The sequence below is a fragment of the Octopus sinensis genome, linkage group LG25 (genome assembly GCF_006345805.1).
Source record: "Octopus sinensis linkage group LG25, ASM634580v1, whole genome shotgun sequence".
In the NCBI taxonomy this organism is placed as follows: domain Eukaryota; kingdom Metazoa; phylum Mollusca; class Cephalopoda; order Octopoda; family Octopodidae; genus Octopus; species Octopus sinensis.
In genome coordinates, this window is record NC_043021.1 from 379,655 (window position 1) to 397,154 (window position 17,500).

Sequence of the window (17,500 nt, forward strand, 5' to 3'; positions counted from 1 at the left end):
ATATATGAACAACTGACGAGATGTGTGTGTGTGTGTGTGTGTGTGTGTGTGTGTGTGTTGTGTGTGTGTGTGTGTGCGAGGTATTAGTATCCAGAGGACCCAAGGTGACAACACATGGAATTTACGTCTCCACACTTTCTATTTATAATGACGAAATATGAACTGCTATCGGAATTTACAGACCATGGATAAGAAGCATTTCTACCCATTCTACACACCACTTTCCTTGGATAATGGAACTGCAACTAAGACATCCTACATATATTTTTTTTTATTTTTACTTTTATTCTCTTATTTCCCTTTATACTTCTTGTTTCCATCCTTTCCCAAAATAACTCCTTGTATTGAACTCTACTATTTCCCTCTTTGTAACCATCTCACATTATCTCTGATGTAAGGAGATCCGTAATATCCCAGATACAGTTGTAATACTAACTTTCTTTTTATAAATGTCCTGAAAATTCTACTCAGCTTTGGCTTTGTTGTCTCATTTTATTTAACCAGCAGAAATTGCAAAGATTATCTGGAATTCGACTGAGGAAAGAAATCTCCGAATGACCCGTCTTTGTAATCTTTGTATCGTCTATCTGGATGTTTTGCGTCTTTCCCATTTTGTATCATAATATATATATATATATATATATATATATATCTATATATATATATATAATATATATATATATAATATATATATATTATGTAAATAGAAAGATGATAATCTTGTAGTAGATTAATCAAAAAGTTTAACCGATACCTTATAAAAAAATCACAGCAGTGAACACCACGGTTGGAGGTACACCATCTGGCGTTGCAACCGTGCGTTGGTGCGGATAATTGAAATTAAAAATTATTGGTGAATTGAGAAATGGACTGAACGCAGATTGAACAGAAGTCGTTTTATTTCATTCTACACGTGTTTCGAAAGGCACAAATTACCAAATCCGATTGAATAATGGACCATATTGTGTCTTTCTCTTCAGGAAGAAAAAGGAAATCCGTTGGAAAAACAAAAACAGAACAGAGGCAGAGCAAAAAACAAATCGAACTGTGCTCGCCATGGGCTCTTAGGAGCACAGTTCGATTTGTTTTTGCTCTGCCTCTGTTCTGTTTTTGGTTTTTCCAACGGATTTCCTTTTCTCTTCCTGAAGAGAAAGACACAATATGGTCCCATTATTCAATCGGATTTTGGTAATTTGTGCCTTTCGAAACACGTGTAGAATGAAAATAAAACGACTTCTGTTCAATCTGCGTTCAGCTCCATTTCTCAATTCACCAATAATGTTATATATATATATAATATATATATATATATAGGCGCAGGAGTGGCTGTGTGGTAAGTAGCTTGCTAACCAACCACACGGTTTGCGGGTTCATCCCACTGCGTGGCATCTTGGGCAAGTGTCTTCTGCTATAGCCCCGGGCCGACCAATGCCTTGTGAGTGGATTTGGTAGACGGAAACTGAAAGAAGCCTGTCGTTATATGTATATATATGTATATGTTGTGTGTTTGTTGTGTTTGTGTTTGTCCCCCTAGCATTGCTTGACAACCGATGCTGGTGTGTTTAGGTCCCCGTCACTTAGCGTTCGGCAAAAAGAGACCGATAGAATAAGTACTAAAAAGTGGTGCTCCAGCATGGCCGCAGTCAAAATGACTGAAACAAGTAAAAGAGTAAAAGAGAAAAGAGTAATATATATATATATATTATATATATTATATATAATAGATATATATATATTATATATATATATATATATATATATATTATATATATATATATATATATATATATATATATATATAATATTATATATATATATAATATATATATTATATTATATATATATATATATATATATATATATATAATAGTGGGGGCGCGTGCTTAGTGGTTAGGGCATTCGGCTCATGATCGTAAGGTTGTGAGTTCGATTCCCGGCGACGCGTTGTGTCCTTGAGCAAGACACTTTATTTCACGTTGCTCCAGTCCACTCAGCTGGCAAATATGAGTTGTACTTGTATTTCAAAGGGTCAGCCTTGTCACTCTCTGTGTCACGCTGATTATCCCCGAGAACTACGTTAAGGGTACACGTGTCTGTGGAATGCTCAGCCATTTGCACGTTAATTTCACGAGCAAGCTGTTCCGTTGATCGTATCAGCTGGGACCCTCGTCGTCGTAACCGGCGGAGTCTTATTTATATATAATAAAAACATATAACTTGCTACAGGAAATAACTCAACTCTCACTGTCTAGCACCATCAATCTATTTCTATCTATTAGTTACAACACACACTCTCTCGCTCTCCTTCTCTCTCTCTCTCTCTTCTCTCTCTCTCTCTCTCTCTCTCTCTCCCTTCTCTTTTATTCGCTTTTCTGTAAAAACCGAAATTTTAGGATTGGGGGTGGGGCGTAATGATAATTTTTTTCTTATTTTACTATTGTTTGAAAAAGGAAGTGAGTCCCGAAATGATGTTCGCCGATTTCTAATTTTTTCTTTTAACTTCAAGGCTTCTCCCATTGTTTTCAAGTAGGCGGGGAGTGAGGATTCATGAATTTTCAAAGAAATTTTTTATTAGAAAGGAGTCTTCCGTTGTTTTTAAGTGCATAGTGCAAAAATAAACTTGCTTTTCTAGGTGGGAATGTGTACGAATTTTGTGAGGTTTGTGGGTGTGTGTGTGTGTGCGTGCGTGCGTGTGTGTGCTTGTGTGTGCACGTGTGTGTCACTTCTTTTTTTCTCTCTATTTCTTTTCTTATTTATCTATGTATTTGCTTATTGAACAACATAACGGGGCAAACTTTTTTAATTACCCACGTGACATTATTATAATTCCTTCTGGAACATTTCATAGGGAAATACATTCATTTATTTATCAACAGCTATATAAACTCACAAGCCTTCGACCTGTGACTAGTTTCATAAGTACCAAAGTAGGAAACTCTCGCACCTTGAGTCACTCTGTTACTTCAGCTTAAAGGTAGAGCATTCTAACCAGATATTAGAGGGGTGTGAGTTCGATCTTCATGGAAAGACATAACGGCAACATTGAGCAGGATTATGAAGAATCGGTCTAAAGAAAAATGGAAAGAGCTCACTTTGGGTCCACAGCAAAAGTCATAAGGGCTGCGGTGTTCGAAGTTACTGACATTTGTTTGTTTGACAAACCCGGGGGAAATAAACATTCCAATTAGCGAGCCGCTTATTCGAGGGAAATATTGGATATAGCAAAACTTTTGGTTCACTTGAATGCCCATACCAGTGTCAGGTGGCTGGATCGATCTTGTGATTGCTACGGGGTAACAGCCTGAGTTATCTATAGTGAACCAGCTGATGTTCCAGCATAAAAAAATGGAAAAGAGGAGAGATAAAGGAAATTATCTCTTTTTACACCAAAGAACATCCAATACAGATGAGACTGATAGGCTTTTAGCTTATCGCGCTGTAAAGGGGGCAGTTGCAAAGAGGGGAAGGAGTCAAAGTGAGAAATCTTGTCCTTTTGGTTTTTGGAAGATAAATAAATGCAGGGAGATTTCAAAAACATTAAGTATCTCCCGGTTGGAATATTATGCCAACGAATAGGCTTTGATGACGAGAGAGATGTTGACCGCTTGGCTCACTGAAGATAAAATTTAATATCTTAACTGTTGATAAACATTCGTTCTGCAGATGATAAATTCCGCAGATAATGCTTAAGTGAAAAAGTGTTTCATTTCTTTTTAATTTGAGTCAGGAGTGACGTAATGTCACTAGTTAAACAGATGATAGCAACAGCAGCATAGTAGACAGAAAACCATGAAATCGTCATAAAATGTGTGAATAGGTTGGGAACAGAGCAAAAGTAGTGAGGAAATTCAGTATTTGCAGAAATTGGATTTAAGTTCTGGTATTTTTTTCTTTTATTGTAGACGGTTGTTGTTCGTAATGATAAAATCTAAATAACCGGGATATCACCGAAAGTTTTCACAAATCAGAAAAGAAGCGGAAAAGAAAAGAATGCTGGAAGTGGCTCTTCAACTCGGCAAAAATATAATTTTATCTGAAACTTAGTCAAGTATCGAAAGATTTACGCCAATTCTATTCTTCCTGCTCTTAGGTGTAGAGTTCCGTTTTTCAACATGTGACGGTAATTGAAAACTTCCTGTTAAAATGCTAATTCAGTTAAATCTAAAATAACCGGGTCTTTTGTGTTTTTGTTTGTTTGGGGGAGTTTTTATTTTTGTTTTTCTTATATTTGTTTTGTTTTGTTTTTGTTTTGTTTTTTCTTTGTCGAAACAGCACTGATAACAAGTTCCATCAACTGATGCAGCACTACCAAAATAAAAGTTATCTTCTTGCTGATGTTGAGATTTTCGTACTAAAGAAACGGTAAAAGTTCCGAACTTTGCATTAGGCTGTCGACATCCGCAATGGCGAAATGAAATACGTGTCAAGTAAATTGTCGGTAGCAAAACTATGACCTTCGCACTCGTCCGAGGTGACATTGGCAAGAAAATCCTTAAACTTTAGTAATGACCTGTTATGTATTTAAGATAGCCAACGCAATTGGGAAGTTCAAGCTTTTGACACCAACAATGAAATTATATCCTACTGTAAATAATATTAATATAGAAAGAAAAACAGAATGACTGACGGACAGAGAGACAGACAGAGCAACAGACAGACAGACAGACAGAGATCTACTTATCTAAGTATGTACTGTGTGTGTATCAAAGGAGGTAAACTTTTATGTTGGTGGTGGAGGAAGGAGTACAGATGTTGAACGTAGAAACATTAAACGAAACAACTGATGGTGAATGAATTCAAAATGTGCTTCACAGAACCTTGACACTTGAAGATGTTCCACAAAATAAACTCGTCAGTATTGTAAGGAATGAATCGCCTAAAATGTGAGGAAAAATACAAAATTTATTGCACTTATGAAAGTGCTCCTTGCTTTTCAGAGGTTCTCTGTTCATTGAATTTTAAGTGTAAAGATAAAATATCTGTCCTTGATATTAAGTTCTTACATTTAAATGGAAAGACACATCGCACATTTCAAAATTTTATTAAAGAATTCGGTGTTGGATACGAACTCATTTATGTCCTTGTCCATTGCTTTAAATTAGTTTGTGGATCTATTTCAGTCTGTAACTACTTTTCTTAAAGATAAAGATCCTATTGCCAACAAGGAAATGATGAATGGATGCAAGATCTGATGTTCCTTTATGATGTAATAAATAATCAAAGAACTCTTAACTTGGATCTCCAAGCAAAGATAACGTTGTTTCGAGTTTTAATTTTCATCTTTCAGAATAAAATAAGAAAGTTTTCAAAGAGACATATTTTGAAGAAACTTGAGTCCCGTTATCAATCTCAATGTAAGAATAAATCCATTCCTGATATTGAAATAAAAGACCACAAACTGGAAGAATACAAACATAAATTACAAGAAAGACCTGATAATTTCATAAACAGGTTTAATGATTTAAGTCGAAGCTCCGTTTTGCTTTTTTCGGAAATTCATTCATGGTTGCTGATGGTTGGTCAATTTTCAAAACTCTGTTAGTAAAATGAATTGCTGTTGAAATGGAATTAATCCAATTACAGAAAAACCTCTGTCGAACGATGTCCTATAAATCCTAGTTGGCAACTAAGTTCTAAGAACAAGTTCTAAAAATAGATACTAAAGATAGATGCTAAATAAAATTGAAGTGTGTCTCATCCCAGTTGTAATTCACACCTCCCTGCTGGGAATTGCAGTTCTCTTCAATGAAGTTTCTCAAGTCGAAGTATTGTGCAATAAGCATCTGACCGAGTTAATTCCTAAAGATTTGCCAAAAATAACAGCGATATTTACAAATGACTCAGTCAAAACGAAGGTCCACAAGTCGTCCTCTAAGCAGTAAATAGTGACTTTAATAAGATGGTAGTTAAAGCATTTAGTTTTTTCCTTAAAAAAAAACATACGACACAACTGTGAATTTGTAAGGAAGTATTTAATTAAAAATGTATCTGATTTTATTGGGGGTTTTTGTTTGTTTATTTGGCTGTTTTGTTTTTGTTTTGTTTATTTGGGTGTCTTGTTTTTGTTGTTGTTTTGCGTTTTGTTTTGAATTCGATATTGTTTTACAGATTTTCCACCATCTTTTGACCAGATGGTCACTAAGGAAACTAAACATCACAGTTTCCACACACCACCCACACCCCGCCATTACTTGTGACAGTTTAATTTGCAAATAATGAAATGCAAATTCATATCGTTTTCTTGGATGGTTCGTAATTCACTCCAAAGTTACACACACACAGTACAGTTAAAAGTAATCATCAGTCAACATTCTCAAACAGCTTGGTGTATGTAAATATATATACATACATATATATATATACACACACACATATATATATATATATATACATATATACATATATACATATATATATATATATATATATATATATATATATATATTATATATATATATATTATATATATATATTACAAAATTAGAGAATGGAGAAACATACTTAAATCAATAAAACATCATCTATAGTCCTCTGGATCTGTACTTTAAATTATCCTTCCATACATATTTACTTTCAACAATATAACATATATATTCACTTTATTTATTTTTTATTTTATTGTAATGTTATCAATCTCTGCATTTAGTCTTCTAATTATTTATTTATTTGCCTGTTTAAGTGTAGATGTTTACATACATATCAAGTCATCTAATTTGTTATCTATTTATTTTTTACTTATTTACTTATACTAGGGTGGTTTTATACATACATATCTATCATTTATTTTTATTTAATTTTAATAATATATGAATACATATATACTGGTTTGTACTTATAATATGTGTATAACCGTATTTATTCCTTCGTATTTATTCCTTCTTATTTATCTTATCACATTTTATCTTAAGTATTTATAATATAAATTTTTTAAAATTTCTGTGATGTTCTCATAAGCGTTTACATTAGTACTTCCCCTTCTATTTTTTAATGCCTAAACTGGTATATTATGGCATTAAATTTATTAAGTAAATAAGTGATTTATTTATAATATATAAATTAATATATATTTTATATTTTATAATTTAGCGTACTTGGAATCATAACAAACTTACGATAAATCTAACAACCGTATGTTTACTATGCAACAAACCGGTGTTATAAATTTTAAGTTACCCATGAAATAATTATCTGACTTAGTAACATACTGATATTTAAAAATATATTTATATTTAAATTAAATATTTTATCAAATGCATGGGTGGTTCTTTTTCGTTATTTGAGGCACAGTTATAATTTTGAAGGACTAAATGGTAGCATAGTTGCTTCCCTTTTTGTTTATCTATGTGCTAGTTGTTGCTTGTGATTATGTATGTGTATAAGTGTATGTATATACATATAACTATGTGTGTATGTGCGATTGATCTGTAGATGCGTGTGTGAATATTGGCGTTCCTTGACTAACCAACCGTATAATTTTCTTTTGTGATTTAAATTTCAAACCAATAGCCAATCGAATTAATCTAAATTTTCTTTACCTAGTGGTCAGCATTTCTAAACTCATAGTTATTTCGATCTTGAAAGGATGGACTTGGTGCAAACTTAACTGTATCTATTATTATTATTATTATTATTATTATTATTATTATTAATATTAATAGTAATTTTTATTAACTTTTATAGCTTTAGAATTTTATGAACTGAACCATGGTTTTAATTATTATTTTTCATCTCCCTATGTGTTAGTTTTTTTTAAAAAAAACTATTAGCCAAATATGTATAATATCGGTACTTATTAATATTAATATATACACTGATATATATTTTGTTTTATTTTGTTCTGTTTACCTTCCTTTATTGTACCAATGAGTATTATATTATATAAGTGTAGCATTATGATGTATAAGTTTTTATATTTTACATTTTTATATTTTTATATTTATATGTATATGGTTATATAATATTTTTCACAATTATAACAAATTTAATTTAATTCTCTGAAGAGGCCGTGGGGCATCCTTGTTAATGCCTCATTTATACCTGCCTTTATGGCTTATAGGTTAAATGAGGTATGACTGCCCTCACTGCCGAAACAGCTGTCAGTTTTGATTTAATTGCATATTATATTTGAAATTTTTTACTTATATCTCTTTATCTTTTTACTATTACTGTATATCTCATTTTGTAGAATGCCTTTACTCATATGTAATGGTGTATTAAAGTATTGATTGGGTATCATCGGATAGTTGATGTTTTATTGATTTAAGTATGTTTCTCCATTCTCTAATTTTGTAGTATTATTTACGGTAATATTATTACCTTTACCCATATAATACAATAGATGAACTGATTGTTTGACAATTTTTAACATCTATGTATTAATCTTGTTGGGTACCTATCTGGCAGTATATTGGATATATATTATCCCATGGTGGGTTGAATTTTCAACCCCTATCTCATTTTATATATATATATATATATATATATATATATATATATATATATATATATAGATATATATATATATATATATATATATGGGTACAAAACACCAAACAGTAAACAGCATAAAATATGAAAGCAAATGAGTTCAATATACAAACCATGAAAGAAACAAATGGAAATCACGACAAGTAACATAAAGAATGACCCTTCGTCAGTTATATGTTGCTCGAAATTAGGAGTAGATACGCAACCGACAACTGGCGAAGGGTCGCTCTTTATACACACATATATATATATACACATACACACACACAAACAGATTGACAGACACATATAAATATATATACATGTGTATGTGTGTGAGTGGGAGTCAAAAATTACCCACACACACACTTTTGCCAAAACTCTCTTTCGATTGGCTGTGCTGTCTTTAGCTTTCGTACGGTAAAAAGTGCTACTCTTCTTCAGGTTACATAAACTAGGTTTGACCTTAATCGCTCCAGTATTCTTTCTTGCCTTACACATTAAACTCGGCCACTCCACTGTCGACGTGCACCAAGGAAGAACAGATTTCTCTGGTCCGAAGGTGTGTCATGAGTTGAAATTCATTGCAGTCTTTCGGTAAAATATGGGAACAGCGCTCTAGCGCATAGAAGTGTGTATGAGGTCTAATCAATAAGTGCCCGGACTGTTACCACAGTATCGAAGCTTACACACACAGAATGGAGCTGCTAGGCACAAATTGGCCTTGAATTCTCCTGTGCATGCACACTAAGTTTTAACGTTCAAACTCACTTCTGCTATTTACAGCAGTGCTTGGAAGGAACGTATGTAGCGTGTGATCGTCGTATTGACCATGAGAGAGAAAGTTGTCATGGTGGTACATGGAGGCCTATGCGAAGTTGCAGAAAGTGTATGGAGGGGAGATTAGGAGCCACAGACAGGTGTACAAGTGATTCAGACGTTTCCAAATGCCGGGGAAAATATCGATAATGACGAACGTTCTGGGAAACTCGCAATCAGCAGAACTGAGAAAAACATCGTAGATGTGCGTGCAGCTGTGAGGGGAAACCGTCGAATCACCATCCGTGAGTTATCAGAGGATGTACAGATTAGTTACGGTTCGGTTCAGAACATTATCACTGAAGATTTGGGTATGAGACGCGTGTCTGCCAAGTTTGTGCCCAAACCGCTTTTAGCTGGCCAAAAAGATACTCAGGTTTCAGTTGGACAAGATTTCCATAATTGTGTCGAGAACGATGGAAACTTTTTGAAAACTTTGCGTAGACTGCTGAGCAGGTAACGCCAAGTCTTTGGCAAAATTTGATGCAGATTCTCTGCTCAACTTTCTCTGTTATGGTCAATGCGACGATCACATGCTACACACCTTTCTTCCAAGCACTGCTGTACACAGCGGAAGTAAGCTAGAGCATAAAAAGTTAGTGCGCATGCACAGTAGAGTCCAAGGCTAATTTGTGCCAAGCGGCTTCACTCTCCATGCTTTAGCTTCGTTACAATAGCAACAGTCCGGATACTTGTTCATCAGACTACGTATGAGTGGATCGAGAAATATTAAAATGGTTGGATAAATGTGTAACATGAAGAGGGAGCAGGACCTCCACCACTGATGTGAAGATTCAACGAGCTCGAGAGATGTTTTTAGAGAACCAGGCATTGACCGTCGATGAGGTAGCATTTTCTCTGCAAATTAGCCATGGTTCTGTATAGAAAATCATCAATTAGATCCGCTTCGGTAAAGTCTGTCCGAAATGGTTACCAAAAGCGTTTACCGGAGCGAATAAATGCAATCGTGTAGAGATTTGTCAACACTTACTCCATCGCTACAACGACGAAGTCGAAGTTTGTTTTTTGTTTTGTTTCTTTTTTTGTTTTTTGTTTCTTTGGTTTTATTTATTTATTTATTTGTTTTTTGGAGGGAATAGTTACAGGAGATGAGACCTGGGTCCATCACTTTAGACCAGAATCCAAAAGACAGATTATAGACTGGAAACACCTGGAATCGCCAACGAAAAAGAAATTTAAGAATTAATCTTCTGCAGACAATGTGTTGCTAGCTGTTTTGGGGGACACAAAAGGGCCTGACTGGAACATTACCTGGAACAAGACTCTACAGTCACCAATGTAGGCTACAGTGAATTGCTGGCCAACAACCAAACCAGTAATTCGCACCAAACACCGAGGTTTGTCTCAAATAAAGCGTTATAGCTACACGACAATGTATGCCCACACCTCACTACCCAGAGCGTCGAAACCACTGACAAATCGGATTTCCAGTTGCTGAAACACTCTGCATACAGTCCAGATCTCGCTCCTATCGTCTATCTCCTCTCTCGGCTTCTCAAACATCCTTTACAATATCGTTGATTTGTTTCTGACAAAGAAGCACAGGAAGCAGTTCATAGATGGCTGCGTGAGCATAAGAAAGCCTTCTTCTCCAGTGTAATAAACAAACTTGTGTATCGCTGGAAGTTCATCGGAAAGCAAAGAGACGAGGCCGGAAAATTGATGTAATTCCCCCCACCAACTTTTGTTTTAATAAATTACAGAAACAAGAGTGCATATAATTTTTGACTTACCCTCGTACAGATGTGTGTGTGTTTGTGTGTACATTGTGATTTACTGAAAAACTCTAACAAAAACTACAAACTTCAATGCGTATTATTATACATATATATTCTTTAACATTTATACACACATACACACACACACATATACACAAACGCATACCAACACACACACACACACACATATATATATATATAATAACGTTCGTATCATGACACAAACGCGTATGTAAATTTTGTTCATGTCTTAAGGCTCTCAAACATTTGAAGTTTGTCGTATGAGGCTCAAATTTTATTGCACCTTTAGTTCCAGACAAATAATGCATGTTCAATAAATCCAACGCTGTTTCTGTTTGATGCTAAAGCATGCAAAGATTTGTTCAGTTCCTATGGGGGAATTTGCTGAAGATAAAATAGACGTTTTAGACTTCAAGCCATGTACAACATCGCGAAAATGCAATATATATGTAACTGTATGCGTTATGAACATTAGTTCATGCTTATATCCATACACACATATATATATGAACATAGATATACACACACACACATACACACGCACACACACATATATATATATATATATATATATACATGTTGTATGTATATAACTACATATATACTGATATATATGTGTGATCGCGCGCGCGCGCGGGTGTGGGGTGTGGGTGTGTATACGAGGTATGATCAATAAGTATCCGGATACTTAGCCATAGTATCAAAGCTAAAGCACGCCGAGTGAAGCCGCTCGGCACAAATTGGCCTTGGACTCTGATGTGCATGCGCACTAAGTTTTAACGTTCTAGGTGGCAATGGCGGTGGGTTGGTAATGGCTTGGTGTTGGATTGATTTATTCGATGGGTATTGGGGTGGGGGATTGCAGTTCTGTATTGGAGGAGTGGGACAATGTTGAGTATATTATTTTGTGGTGGTAGTACATGCGGCGGCGATTGTGAATTGGAATCTTATTGGTGATAAGCATTGGCGGTGTGGTGTTGTGTTACATTTGCGTGAAATACGGTGTGTAGTGGTGTGTTGCGATGTATGGGTTAAGTTTGACGTGGTGAGGGACGGGTTGAGAAGCGGATGGTTACGGGGTAGAAGTGATATAGAGATTTATAAGTTAGGGTGTGTCAGGTGGGTTTGGGAAGGTTTGGGGAAGGAAGAAGTCAGTTTAGGACCAAAGAGTGGGGATCACAGGATTTACTGTGCTTAAAATATCAATAACTTCCTAAACACCACCATCATCATCATAACTAACATTAACGTCACCATCACCACCGACACCAGGAACATCACAACCACCATCACCGACAGCACTACCACCACCACCTCTACTTATAAGAGTGCCATAACCACCATCATCACCATTACTGTCATCATCATCACAATAACAATTTCTGCCACCATCACTGCCTCTCCCAGCGGCCTCATACTCAGTCGTACCCCTGACCCCCACCGTCGTTCACATAATCACACCAACACCGCCGCCATTACATCACCAACACCACCACAACCGCCACCAACACATCACATCAGCTGCAACAACATCAACATTCAATCCCAGTAACCTAATTTTATTGACCCTGCTTTATAGTTAACTGTCAAATAGATTGTGTACAAACGGATGACTATGACGATGGTGGTGGTGGTGGTGGTACATATATATATATATATATATATATATATATATATATAATAACAATTTAATAAATAAAACATATGCATACATACATACATATATGTACATACCTACATCTATATGTATATATACATGCATATATGGGTACAGGACACCACAAATAAACGTAGAACACAACGAGAAACGAAAACATAAAAACAAAACAAGGAAACGGACTTTTTTTAACAACGAAAAAACAGAGTACAAGACAAACAACACAAAGAACATTCCCCTTCTTCAGCTGCCCCTGTTTCGACTCATTGTTATTATATGATCGAACGCCCGCGTCGTCTTCTTTCAAGTAAGTTTTATATATATATATATATATATATATATATATATACTAAGCAATAAAGGGTTTAGCAACGAATGCCTTACCACATACCGAATTTAGAAATAGCAGTCAAAGAGTTATAGCTATTTCTTCTACTAAAAAGGGAGATCTCAGTAAAAACAGCAATTGGAAGGCAGACACAAACAGGCAAGAGAGAATGAATTGACGGCAATCTATCATACAATTTAAGTTATCTACGGACGCACGTTCCAAATCAAGTTTTTAGGAAAGCATAAGAATTAAATATTAAATAATTCTACCTTACCAAAACTTCTTTTCTCTTCAGCGTAGAATACTATAATCATAAATGATTATATATTGAATTTTGAGATACTAGAAGGCACCAACTCAACTCAGTATCAGAGCGAGCTAGAATCCGCAACTAGTATCACCAAACTCAAAGTGTGAATGAAAAGATTGTGTCACCAGCCCCTTCCCACCCGCGTGTAGCCAAAACAAGATGCTGTGGTCATCTACTGAGATAAAATATGGTTATCCGTAATAATGAAGGGTGAAATTAATTAATTTGGAATAATTATCAATTACACCAAGTAGTCTTCGGCATGTAAAAGCCTCATTCGAGGAAAATTTAAGTAATACTAAGCAATAAAGGGTTTAGCAACGAATTGCCTTATATATATTATATATAATATATATATAGTTATGGTATATTCTCTAAAGAAGGTAGCAGAGTACAGTATACAGCTCGTCCACCTTCAGACTTCAACCTCTGCTATCCAGATATAAAACTCTTCATAATAGAAATAAAGATTATACGATTACACTCCATCTGCTAGAAACAGCAATGAAATCTCCTTCAAATCACACTCTGCCGTATTAACACACACTGAATAATGTAGCTGTAGGTTATCTACTCAGAAGTAAAAATAAGTAAAACGGAATCATCACGGTTGGAAAGCCCTTGATAATGCGTTTGCTTCATCGGATCTAAGAGGTTAACCAAGAACAACTTCTGTCATGATTTCCGAGCAGGATATAAAAAAAAAAATCCATATCATAATTGGGCGTTATTTAGTACAATGAAATTCCGTTAAATGCAATTTATGTTAATTGAATGATAGTTTTGTAGAAGACTTCTCTTTCGTGTGGGATAGGGGAATTTTTAGTGGAGAATATTTTTGTTTTAGTTTTGTTTTTGTAATTTGTTTTGACATTAATGGAATAACGATGACATCACTCTTTAAAGCACTAACACATGTACATTGGTATCCTAATTATGAAAGCTCAACAGTCACTTGACCTGCCAGAAATAGCAACCAAATCTCCCCCAAATCATACTCTGTCTTGAAAAGGATTGATATATTGGTCAATGTAGTCCAGTATAAACTAAGTCTGAATGAAAGACAGAGCAGTCACGTCTTTGGTCAGATGTCTATATGAGAGCTGACCCGGGGTTAAACAGCAACGAAAGACATATTAAATATAATGTAGCCATTGATACGTTTGTGGTGTTCATGTAAGCTAAAACTTCTTTATATCGTATTCATAAACAGCACAAATCCCTGATATAAAAATCGCCATAACAGAAATAAAAATCATAGAATTCCAAAAAATAATCAAACTCAGATAATAATCCTTTCTATTACAGGAAAAAGGACTGAAATTTGGGGAAGTGTGTAGGCGATTACATCGACCTCCGTACTCAACTTATTTTATTGACCCCGTAACGATGAAAAGCAAAGTCGACCTCGGCGGTGTCTCAACTCAGCACGTGCTAACGTTTCTGCCAGCTCGTCGCCTTTCTCAATTAAATAATAATAAAACCGAATTAATAAAAAGAAAAAACTCCAGCCTTAATTAAAGTAGATGAATGTACAAAAGCAATAAATACAAAAGCTAAATAAACATCAAAATACAAAAAGTACCAAACGCACAAATAATCCTTTCTATTATAGGCACAAGGTCTGAAATTTTGGGGAGGGGATAGTCGATTAGATCGACCCCAGTATGAAACTAGTACTTAATTTATTGACCCCGAATGGATGAAAGGTAAAGTCGACCTCAGTGGAATTTGCATATTCTTTTCTACTCTAGGCACAAGGCCCGAAATTTTGGGGGAAGGGGACCAGTCGATTAGATCAATCCCAGTACGCAACTGGTATTTAATTTATCAACCTCGAAAGGCTGAAAAGCAAAGTCGATCTCGACAAAATTTGAGCTCAGAACATAAAGACAGACCAAAACTGCTGAGCATTTCGCCGGCATGCTAACGTTTCTGCTAGCTCGCCACCTTAAATGTAAAGACGGACGAGAAACCGCTAAGCATTTTTCCCTGCGTACTAACGATTCGGCCAGCTCGCTACCTTACCAAACACACAAATAATGCCCTAATCCTAATCTCAGCTGATATCTGTTTCTTGGTTATGCCGTCGCCGACTAAACAGGCAACAGCACATTAGTGAGTACAGAATGGATGGATAAGCCAACTGGGCAAAAAGATAATGCATGTCCACTACGAATGGATTAACTCAACGAGGAGTCAACAACCAACCATCAAATCTACAAATGGAGTGAAACCCTATGACTCTTGGTTACTCCTGCACCCAGTTGTCTACCTCAGATGTATAGGCCTTTTTACCCAGGGACACCCGAACGAGAAAACCTCCTCAATAAAAGTGGACTACATCCAAGGTTGTTTAAATCAGGCCTGGCCAGCATTATTATTATTATTATCTTTTCTTTTATATTGTCTGAAATGACAGACGCGTGTCATTACAAGATTATACTCTATCTGAATAAAATACGGAATGGCCACGGATGGACAGTCTTTAAACATAGTTCAGAGATTAAACATTGGCTAATCTTGCACTGTGTTTAAATGATGTACAATAGACAAGGCTGCAGTGTGAGGACTTGACTGGTGGAAAAACCTATTGAAGCACGAAAGAAGTTGCTTGAAACCCGTATAAAGGGATGGAAACAAAAACTTCCCCACATGCATAATTACCTGCCGCGTATAATAAATAATTGCATTCTACGATCTTTATTGAACATTTGCCTCGAATTTGAAACAAAAAACACAAGCACAAACACAGGCGCGCGCTCTCACACAACCGTGAATTGTGCCAATACCAATGGTGTACCACTTTAGAATTAATCTAACGCCAAAACAGTGTAATTCTAATGCAATTTTTTGCAAGTCCATGACTTTCTTGTGGAAGACTAAGCTGTTGTAGACCAATGCCGCTATTTTTTTTTCCACTGGAATTTTACTGTATTATATAACATGACATCGTCTATTTATGTTGGATGAATTTCTACAAAGGAAAGTTTTTGTCACTTTCCTTCTCTGATTTTTTATTTTCTTCGGCACCAAATACTTCATATTGCTGCCATATTCTACAGCTATTACATTTCACTAAGTGAAAAACATTAACTTAAAGCAAACAAATATTAAAACATTGAAATTAAGTGTTTTGTTTAACAACATACACACACACACACACACACGCACGCACGCACGCACGCACACACGCACACACACACACACACACACACACACACACACACACACACACACACACACACACATATATATATATATATATATTACTCTTTCACTTGCTTCGGTCATTTGACTGCGGCCATGCTGGAACACCGCCTTTAATCGAACCCTAACCCTGCTTTCGTTTAACTTTTTTCCTTGTGTTCTGTCCGTTCAATCCTTGATATATATATGGCTGGGAAGCGAACTTCTTACCAAGGCATTGACAAATGTCAAAACAAAAAGTAAGAAGAGCGAACGTAGGTTGATGGTTCCTGATCTGGCACGTCGGAACGATTATCACACGAGAGGAAAGTATGACAGAACTTTTGGTGTAAGTAAATTCACGGGAGGGACACAGTTTAACATCGCTTCAACTGGGGGATTCCCAACAACAAAAACCAACAAGCACCATCCCGTTAAACAGGCCATATCAGGCCCAAATATTCCACCCATTTTGTGTTCAAAGTGGCCAGATCAGGCCTCACATACCTACTCTGAAATGTCATTCTAAATGTAAGCAAACGATTCATCGATAACTCAAGATAATGCAGGATTAATATTGAAGATGTAAATAAAGATTATAAATTGGACGGAGTAACATGAATGCTAACGGGTTGAGCCATCAACACCACCAACAACCACCACCAACACCACCAACACCAACATCAACACCATTACAACAACCACTTCCAATATCACCACTATCGCGAATGCTACAACCAACACCATCACTAATATCACCACTACTACCACGATCTCCACCACCACCAACACCCTCTCTCACTACCTTCAACATTATTGCTGCCACCACCACCACCACCACCACCACCACTTCGACTGAAAGCATTTCTTTATTTAAATACAATTAAAGTATTATTTAGATGAAGCACACGACTGTCTTTAATGATTGCGGAAGGGGTCGCAGTGAAGCGGTAGCGGTGATGGTGATG

The 17,500-nt window shown here is 35.8% G+C and overlaps 1 protein-coding gene across 1 annotated transcript in view; it reads left to right on the plus strand.

Moving 5' to 3' along the window:
- LOC115224295 overlaps nt 1-17,500 on the plus strand; it is a 64,391-nt gene that overhangs the window by 1,213 nt on the left and 45,678 nt on the right. The window lies entirely within an intron of this gene.